Raw genomic sequence first — 8,423 nt, 5'->3', positions numbered from 1 at the left:
GGCTACACCATGAAGTGTGTATACACTTATATTACTGGTACTTATATTTGTACCAGGAATATCAAGTGTTCTGTTTTCTCCACATCCTTGACTACAGCTGTCACTTTCTATTTTTTTGAAAATAGTTGTCCCAATGATGGTGAGATGATATCTCATTGTGCTTTTAATTTGCATTTTTCTCTATTAATTAGTGACTTGAACATTTTGTCTTGTGCTTATTGGCCATCTGTATATTTTCTTTAGATAATTGTTAATTCAATTTCTTTGCAATTATTTATTATAATTATTGAAATTATTATATACATATATATATTTTTTAAGTAGGTTTCAAACCTAGTGCAGAATCCAATGTGGGGCTTGAACGCAACAACTTTAAGATTAAAGTGTGAGCTGAAATCAAGAGGTGGACTGTTAACCAACTGAGCCACCCAGGCACCTCTCTTGGTCCATTTTTAAATCCAGTCATTTATTTTTTTGTTGAATAGTAGGACTTCTTTATGTATTTCTGTGTATTAAGCCCTAAGGAGACATATGATTCATAAGCGTTTTTTTCCCATGTCATGGGTTTCCTTTTCACCTTGTTGATAGTGTGTTTTGATGCACAAAATTTTTAAATTTTGATATGGTCCATTTATTTATATTTTCCTTTGTTGTATATGCTTTTGATGTCATAACCAAGAAGTTATTTCCAAATCCAATGTCATGAAACTTTTCCCAGGTATTTTCTTTTAGGAGTTTGGATTCACTTTAAGCCAATCTCTTGTACATAGTATAATGTTAGAGTCCAACTTCATTCTCTGCATGTGAATATTTACTTTGCCCAACACCATTTGCTGAATAAACATGGAATGTTTTACAAATTTGTGTGTCATCCTTGCACAGAAGCCATCCTAAGCTTTTCTATATTGTTTCGATTTTAGTGTATGTGCTCCCAAAACAAGCACTAGATGTCTTTTTAAGTTAAAAATTAAAATTACCTTTGAGTTTTTTCAGAACCCCTGGAAAATCACAACGACTTATATATTTACCTTATAAAAGTAGAGATGCCAGAAATATTTTAGGTTGCCCTGGAATAATTTATATTTCTGAATTAGCTTGTCACTATTATAAGGAATTCCTGGGAAGAAATGTCAAGTGAAAGGATAATTTTATATGGATAAAATATTATCCATATAAAATTTTCTGAGACTGTACATTGAACCAAACAAATTGACAGCCTCAAGAGATTTGTTAATGCTTTCATTGTCCGTGATGTGATCTTAACTGTAGAAAATTTTTGATAAAATTCTTTGAAAGAGTTATGTATTATAGTGCAATGGAGTAGTTTACTCTGCTCAATTTTGCTACTGTTCATTACTGTAATAAATCAATCTTATCATTTAGTCCAATAATCAGGCAGTTCTGCTTCTTTGGTGGTTATAATACAAAAAGTATTCTTTACCAGATTCAGAAGACATATTCTTAAATAGTTCTTCAGGAGAAAGACTTCAAAAACATAATTTGTAATATGTGAATTGTGACATAATTACTATCCCCCAAAGTAATTACTTTATTTGTGGAAAGATCTTCAGAAATAGCCTGAAAACATAGTTTTTGTCTCATTGATAAAAAAAAATTTTTTAAAGAATTTGTTTTTATGAGGTGACAGTATTTTTTTTAATGTTTATTTCTTTGAGAGAGAGAGAAAGAGAAACAAGCAGGGGAGGGGCAGAGAGGCAAGGAGACTCAGAATCTGAAGCAGGCTCTAGGCTTTGAGCTGTCAGCACAGAGCCTGACGTAGGGCTCAAACTCATGAACCATGAAATCATGACATGAGCTGACATCTGATGCTTAATCAACTGAGCCCCCCCAATTTTTTTAATGTTAAATACTTTGAGAGAGACAGAGAGACAGAGAGAGACAGAGAGAGAGAGCAGGGAAGGGGCAGAGAGAGAGGAAACACAGAATCCAAAGCAGGCTCCAGACCCAAGCTATCAGCAAACTCTGACTCAAGGCTTGAACTCATGACTGACTGTGAGATCATGACCTGAGCCAAAGTCGTGGGCTTAACTGAGTAAGCCACCCAGGTGCCACTAAGTAAATGGAATTTACATAAAGACTTAAATACTTTAAGCTCCTCTTTCTTTAAAGAATACTTCTTGGGGTGCTTAGGTGACTCAGTCAGTTAAGTATCTGACTTCGGGTTAGGTCATGATCTCACGGTCTGTAGGTTTGAGCCCCCGATCAGGCTCTGTGCTAACAACTCAAAGCCTGGAGCCTGCTTTGGATTCTATGTCTCCCTGTCTCTGCCCTTCCCCTGCTCACACTCTGTCCCTCTCTCTCTCAAAAACAAACATTAAAAACTTATAAAAAGTGGATTCCAGTTGGTTGGCGTGCAGTGTAATATTTGTTTCATGTGTCTAACACAGTGTTTCAGCAGTTCCATACAACGCCTGGTGCTCAGCACAAGTGCACGCCTTCATTCCCATCACCTGTTTTATACTCTGAATAACAAAGGATATTTTGCATATTGAAGATTCCCCCTTCTCCATCCCCTACTACCACCAGTCAAACCCAACTTATTATTGAGCCTGAGATATAAGAAACTATTGAATGGATTATTGTTCATTTGAATATCCCAATAGTATAAGCCCTAGGTGATGGACAATTATTTGGCGTTACCTAGCCATGCTGAAAGAAATGGAAGAGATGGAAGAAGAAATATAACCAGACATCAAGCCACTACAAAGCCAGTTGAATTTTGAGTGCAAGAACAATTACATTATTGTGCTTATTGCACTAAAATGTCCTATCAGAAAGAAACAGTATCAATGAAACGATATTTCAGAAATATTTTTGAAAAAACTGCCTTTCTAGAGTGTTGGTATCTCTCGCTATTCCCACTTCAGCTGTTCCCATTATCAACAATAACTATTATAATCCTAATCACAAACCTGGGTGTTCATGCATCCATCCAGCAAACATTTATTGACCAGTTACACTGCTTCTAGAGTGCACTGATGAGATGATGAGGGTCTAGATCAAGCAAAAGGAACAGAAAAGACATGTTGAAAATACATTTGAGGTAGAATGTATAGAATATGGAGACTGATTGGAATAAAGTAAGAAAAGGAAGTTTGAGATTTTAAAAGAGGATATAATCATGTCTCTCATACTAAGGAAATTGGACACCTGTTAACTAATTAAGAAGTCATAGATGTTACAATTGATTCAAGTGAGATTTAAAGAATCACACACATATATTATGCATGCTAAAATCAATTTGCAAATAATTGCGAAACTGGTTTATTCCATGGGAGTTAGAGAGAAATAAGTTGCGTTTATTCCTGATGAAATCCATAAGCCTGATTTTGGACAGCAATCATTTGTACTAGCTATTAGTAATCTACAACTTATAAAAATGGTAAAAAAGAAAAAAGCCCTCAAAGACAGTGAAAAGTACAGAGAACCTATACAATCAGATGCCAATAATAGTGTGCTTAGACAATTTGTTTTGTTTTGTTTGTTTAGAGAGAGACTGTGTGAATGGAGGAGATGAGTAGAGGGGGAGAGAGAAAGAGAGAGAGGGGGAGAGAGAAAGAGAGAGAGAGGGAGAATCCCAAGCAGGCTCCATTCTCAGCAAAGAGCCTGACATGGGGCTCAATCTTATGACCCTGGGATCCTGACCTGAGTGGAAATCAAGAGTCAGATGCTCAACCAACTGAGCCACCCAGGTGCCCCAAACAATTGTTTAAGGTTCCAGTAATCCTTTAGGTCCGTTTCAAAGGACAAAAAGTAATGATTTTAATTAAAATTTTTTAAAAAATATTATGTCTTTTTCAGAGACTTAAATACTGACAAGTGCAGTTGTCATTTGGTAACTGGTGTTACTTTCTCAGGGAAGAGTGATAACAAGGCTCATAGTCTTGAGAAGGTTTATTTATTTGAATCTACCAGAAGGAACACAGTAAAACCTTGTGAAGAAAATGGACCCTCAAGTTAGATTGTCCAAGTTCACATTCTGACTTCATGACTAACTAGCTCCTGATTTGGGTCAAGTTACGTGCTTTCTCTACAACTCAGTTTCTTCACTGCTCAAATGAGAACGATAACAGCATTTAATTTATAGGATGGTTGAGAAGATTTCACTAGATAATAAATGTCATGTACCTGACATATGGTAAGCACTCAGCAAATGCTATCTACTAGTATCTTGAGAGAAAGGCTACTAATATTGCCAGGCTTCCTATAAAGAGTACATTTGGATGGAAGCTTAAATGAATTCAAAATCCTTTCTGATTACAGCATTTTCCAGTTCCCTGAAATTTCCATTTGCACACCTCCTCAGCCCTATCACCTTCACAGCCAACGCCGTGACATCCAGGTAAGACCATTATCCTGAGAGTCGGAAGGAACAACCACTTCATGGCCACAGCCATGAAGCCTCAATCCCACCATCACTTAAGTCCTCCGGGCATCTAAAGTCTCATGGCACTTGTCTGTCAGCAGTGAGTATTTTGCAGGTAAATTCAAACTCTAATACTGTGGCCCCAAAAGTATTGTTTGGTATCTTCCCCATAGCAAGTATTTATCAATCAAACAAGTTGTTTTTAATCAGGTCAAAAAATTCCCAAATTATATAAACCGTACATGTCAACAAGGGAAACAGCATTCTAAAGCAAATGTTGGTAGGAGGTGCTAAACAACGGATGGCTTGGATAAATCCTTCTGCTAGAAAATAAAGAGAAAGAAATACTGAACAAAGCAGCTTTACACATGTATCCCAGCCACTTAAACAAGAGCTCCCCACTTCCTTTTGTAACATCAAGTAAAGCCTTCAATAGTTGCAGCTATGTTAAAAAAAAAAACGCTTAGGAAAAAATCTTGGAAGAACATGCGTCAAATTATTAACTAAAATTGAGTTAGGATATGGAGTTCATTGGCTTTTTTTTTTCATTTTCTTACATTTTCCTCTGCTATCTGAGCTTTATATAATGAATCACTTCAATGTTTAAAAGTAGAGGAAACCAAGACTCACAAAACCCTCAAGGATATCCCTTTGAAGGCTCAGAAAGAAGAGAAGAGAGAAATATAGATATATAAAGTAACATAAACTGTCTTAATTAAATCTTTTACTAACTACCATACTGCTGTGTCAATAACGAACATTTCCCTATATCATTAATGTAGAAAATATTGCTCCTGTATGGCGAATACACGTGAAGAGTATGGAGCACCTGGCAAAGAAAAGTAGCCAACTTTATGGTAGAAAGTTCTGTATTCCCTTGGTAAATGCACAGTTGTCATTCCGGAATTAGCAGTAGCACGTGAGCACTTCTGTTAAAGTTACCAAGTTACTTACTCCCCCAGTTTCCATAGCACCCACTTTTTTTTGTACATGTGTAAGAATTGCAAAGTTAAGAATGGAGTTTCTTCCAGAAGTAAGTTCCACAGTACCAGAGGAGAGGTGGGTAGTGGTCCGTGTTTGAATGGACCTTAAAATAGTTTGGTCCTTCTGGTCCCTTGTAAGGATCATAATATAATGCTCTTCAGTCAAACTAAAAGAAGATGTGGAAATGAGAGAAACAATCAATAAGAGATTTAACTTCAAAAACAGGAAAAAAAATTACTGCTTAAGACACCATGAATGGGCTGTGAAAGTGAATCCCTCACAATGTTTTTTTCTGCTGGCCCCCAGAAAAGAATGCATAGGTTACGCACATAAAATCTCTTTTTCTGTGGTAACAGCAACTTTCCCCAGGGCAACAGGAAATAGGAAAGGAAAATGTTTCTGCAGGTCTGAGGTGAAGTTAAATAGAATTTTTTGGTGAACAATCCCACTGCACCAACTCCAACACTCTTGCCACCAAGGACCCTATGCTGTAATGCTTGTTTCCCTGGATAAAGGTTCTTTAAAAAGTGAATACTTAATTATAAGTCATTATTTTAGATATTTACTCACAATAGGAAATATGCTCATAACCACAAGGAACGATGCTCTAAGCTTGGCATGTAAGACATAAACACAGGTTAGAGAGAAAAGAATCCTTTGGTGAGCCTTCAATTACATTCCTGTAGCTGCCTTTTCAATAAAGCCGTAAAATGAGGCCTATCCAGAAAGATTTACATATTTCTTATTCTTAATTATAATAAAAAACACATACAATTTATCATCTTACCCTTTTTGAAGTGTACAGTGCAGTCGGGTAAAGTATATTCACGTTGTTGTGCAATGCATCTTCAGAACATTTTTATGTTGTGGAACAAATTCTATACTCATTACATGACATTGCTTCCTGCTCACACCCCTTGGCGACCACTATTCTACTGTTCTATGAATTTGCCAACTTTAGATGCTTCATGTAAGTGGAATCATGCAGCATTTGTGTTTTTGCAACTGGCTAATTTCACTTAGCACAACGCCTGCAAATTTCACTCGTGTTGTAGCTTGCGACGTGATTTCCTTCCGTGTTAGGGCTGAATCATATCCCACCTCCACCATATACCACCTCTTCGCTATTGTGAATTAACACTACTGCTAAGAACATGGGGCAACAAATAGCTCTTCGAGATCCTGCTTTCAATTCTTTGGGTATCTGTCCCAAAGTGGGATTGCTGAATCATATGTTAACTCTATTTTTAATATTTTGAGACACCGTCATACTGTTTTCTATGGCAAATGCAACACTTAGCATTTCCACAAATGGTGCACAGAGGTTCTAACATTCTTGCCAACACTTGTTATTTTCAGGGTTTTTTTTAGAATAGCCATCTTAATAAGTGTGAAATAATATCTCGTGGTGGTTTTGAAGATTTGTATTTTTGATACTACTTTCTCCAATTTATAAATGTTGCCTATAATCTCACTAAGTTATAATATCTTAAGCCTGCAAATACTACAATCCTTGGCAAATAATGATACACAAGAATTTAAAAACTTTGTGATTTCCCAATATTCACAAGAAATTGGTGATAATCTGGGAGTTGAATTTGAAGCTATAAGTCCCCTAGCTATTTACTTAATTCCTGAAAGCATACATAAACTTCTGGCTTCCTTGTTCTGGTATTATTTCTCTTTGCTAAAGTATGTATTTTTTTACATTAATATTGATTCCACCAAATTTTTATAAAGAACATACACAAAGTTTTGTATTTTCCCACATGTTAACATAAAAAGGACTCTTTACAATAAGGTACTTAAACAAAAATGACTTCTGATTAATAGTAACCATCATATAACAAAACGTTTTTTCTTTTTAAGATTTTACTTTTAAGAAATTTCTATACCAATTGTGAGGCTCGAACTCACAATTCCGAAATCAAGAGTCACACCCTCCACTGACTGAACCAGCCAGGCACCCTAACACAACTTTTTGATACAGCTTTAAGAAAATGTAAAAGCACATCAGTCTGAGACAACAAAAGGAAATCTGTCAAAATAACACAAGAAATTTTGAAGTAGTTTAATGTTCCATAAAATATGTAATTTTCTATTTAAAATTTTTTATATTTATTTACCAAATTATCTTTTGAGAGAGAGAAAAAGAGAGAGAGAGAGAAATCCCAGGCAAGCTCCACACTGTCAGAGCAGAGCCGGCCATGGGGCAAACTCATGAACTGTGAGATCCTGACCTGACTCGAACCAAGAATCAGACTCTTAACTGACTGAGCCACCTGGGCACCCCTGTCATTTTCAATTTTACAGTTGTTGGTGTATGTACACTGCTTGTTTAAAATTATATAATAAAGTTCAGAAGGTCACCAAAATTCAGTCAAAGTTGATTCATTTATCTGCATTAAAGTTTAATTTTACAAAGTCCTTTGGGTGATTTTGACAGACACTGAAGTTTGAGAACTTTTTCTCAAACTTATGCTTCAGTAGCTGTCAGCTCAGTATGACGCTGAAGGGACATCGTGCCCAACTTTCCACCGCACTTTCAAACTTTGTCTACTTTTTTCACAGTAAATAAAAGTGTTAATACTTTGTACTCTATTTTTCTGAGGTTTTGAAAATGCCCCCCAATGTCACTTTCACATTTAGGGTCATCTTCTGTCTCTTACTCCTCAGAGCTTTTTATAGAGTGAGTCCCATATTAAATAAAGTGAAAGGCTAATGTTGTAATGCTTAAATAAAATATTTTAACAATAAGATAAAATTTTATTTTAAAAATAAAATTAAATATAATCGTTAAATAAAATAATCTGTGTGAAATATATAAATTTTATATAACTTATGGGAAAATCTGAGAGATGTGAGTTGTGAGTTATAATGAAACATACAAAGCTTTGCATTTGCCACAGTAGACCTTAGAGGAGATTTCATGTTATAATGTTGGTAATGTATTATTTCTCCTGCATAATAAATGTTATTATTAAATGAATAGTTAACGTTGGTTCTTTTGTTGCACATTCCTAACAAAATTATAGTTCTTTTTAGGTGTGCT

The 8,423-nt window shown here is 35.6% G+C and overlaps 1 non-coding gene across 1 annotated transcript; it reads right to left on the bottom strand.

Moving 5' to 3' along the window:
* Nucleotides 1-837: 837 nt before the first annotated feature.
* LOC115286126 lies at nucleotides 838-944 on the bottom strand. Its single transcript, XR_003905884.1, has one exon. It is a non-coding gene; the product is annotated as a U6 spliceosomal RNA (small nuclear RNA).
* Nucleotides 945-8,423: the final 7,479 nt, after the last annotated feature.

The sequence above is a fragment of the Suricata suricatta genome, chromosome 2 (genome assembly GCF_006229205.1).
Source record: "Suricata suricatta isolate VVHF042 chromosome 2, meerkat_22Aug2017_6uvM2_HiC, whole genome shotgun sequence".
Lineage (NCBI taxonomy): Eukaryota > Metazoa > Chordata > Mammalia > Carnivora > Herpestidae > Suricata > Suricata suricatta.
Note: the sequence above shows the minus strand (reverse complement) of the source record. Positions and strands in the feature narration are given on the sequence as shown.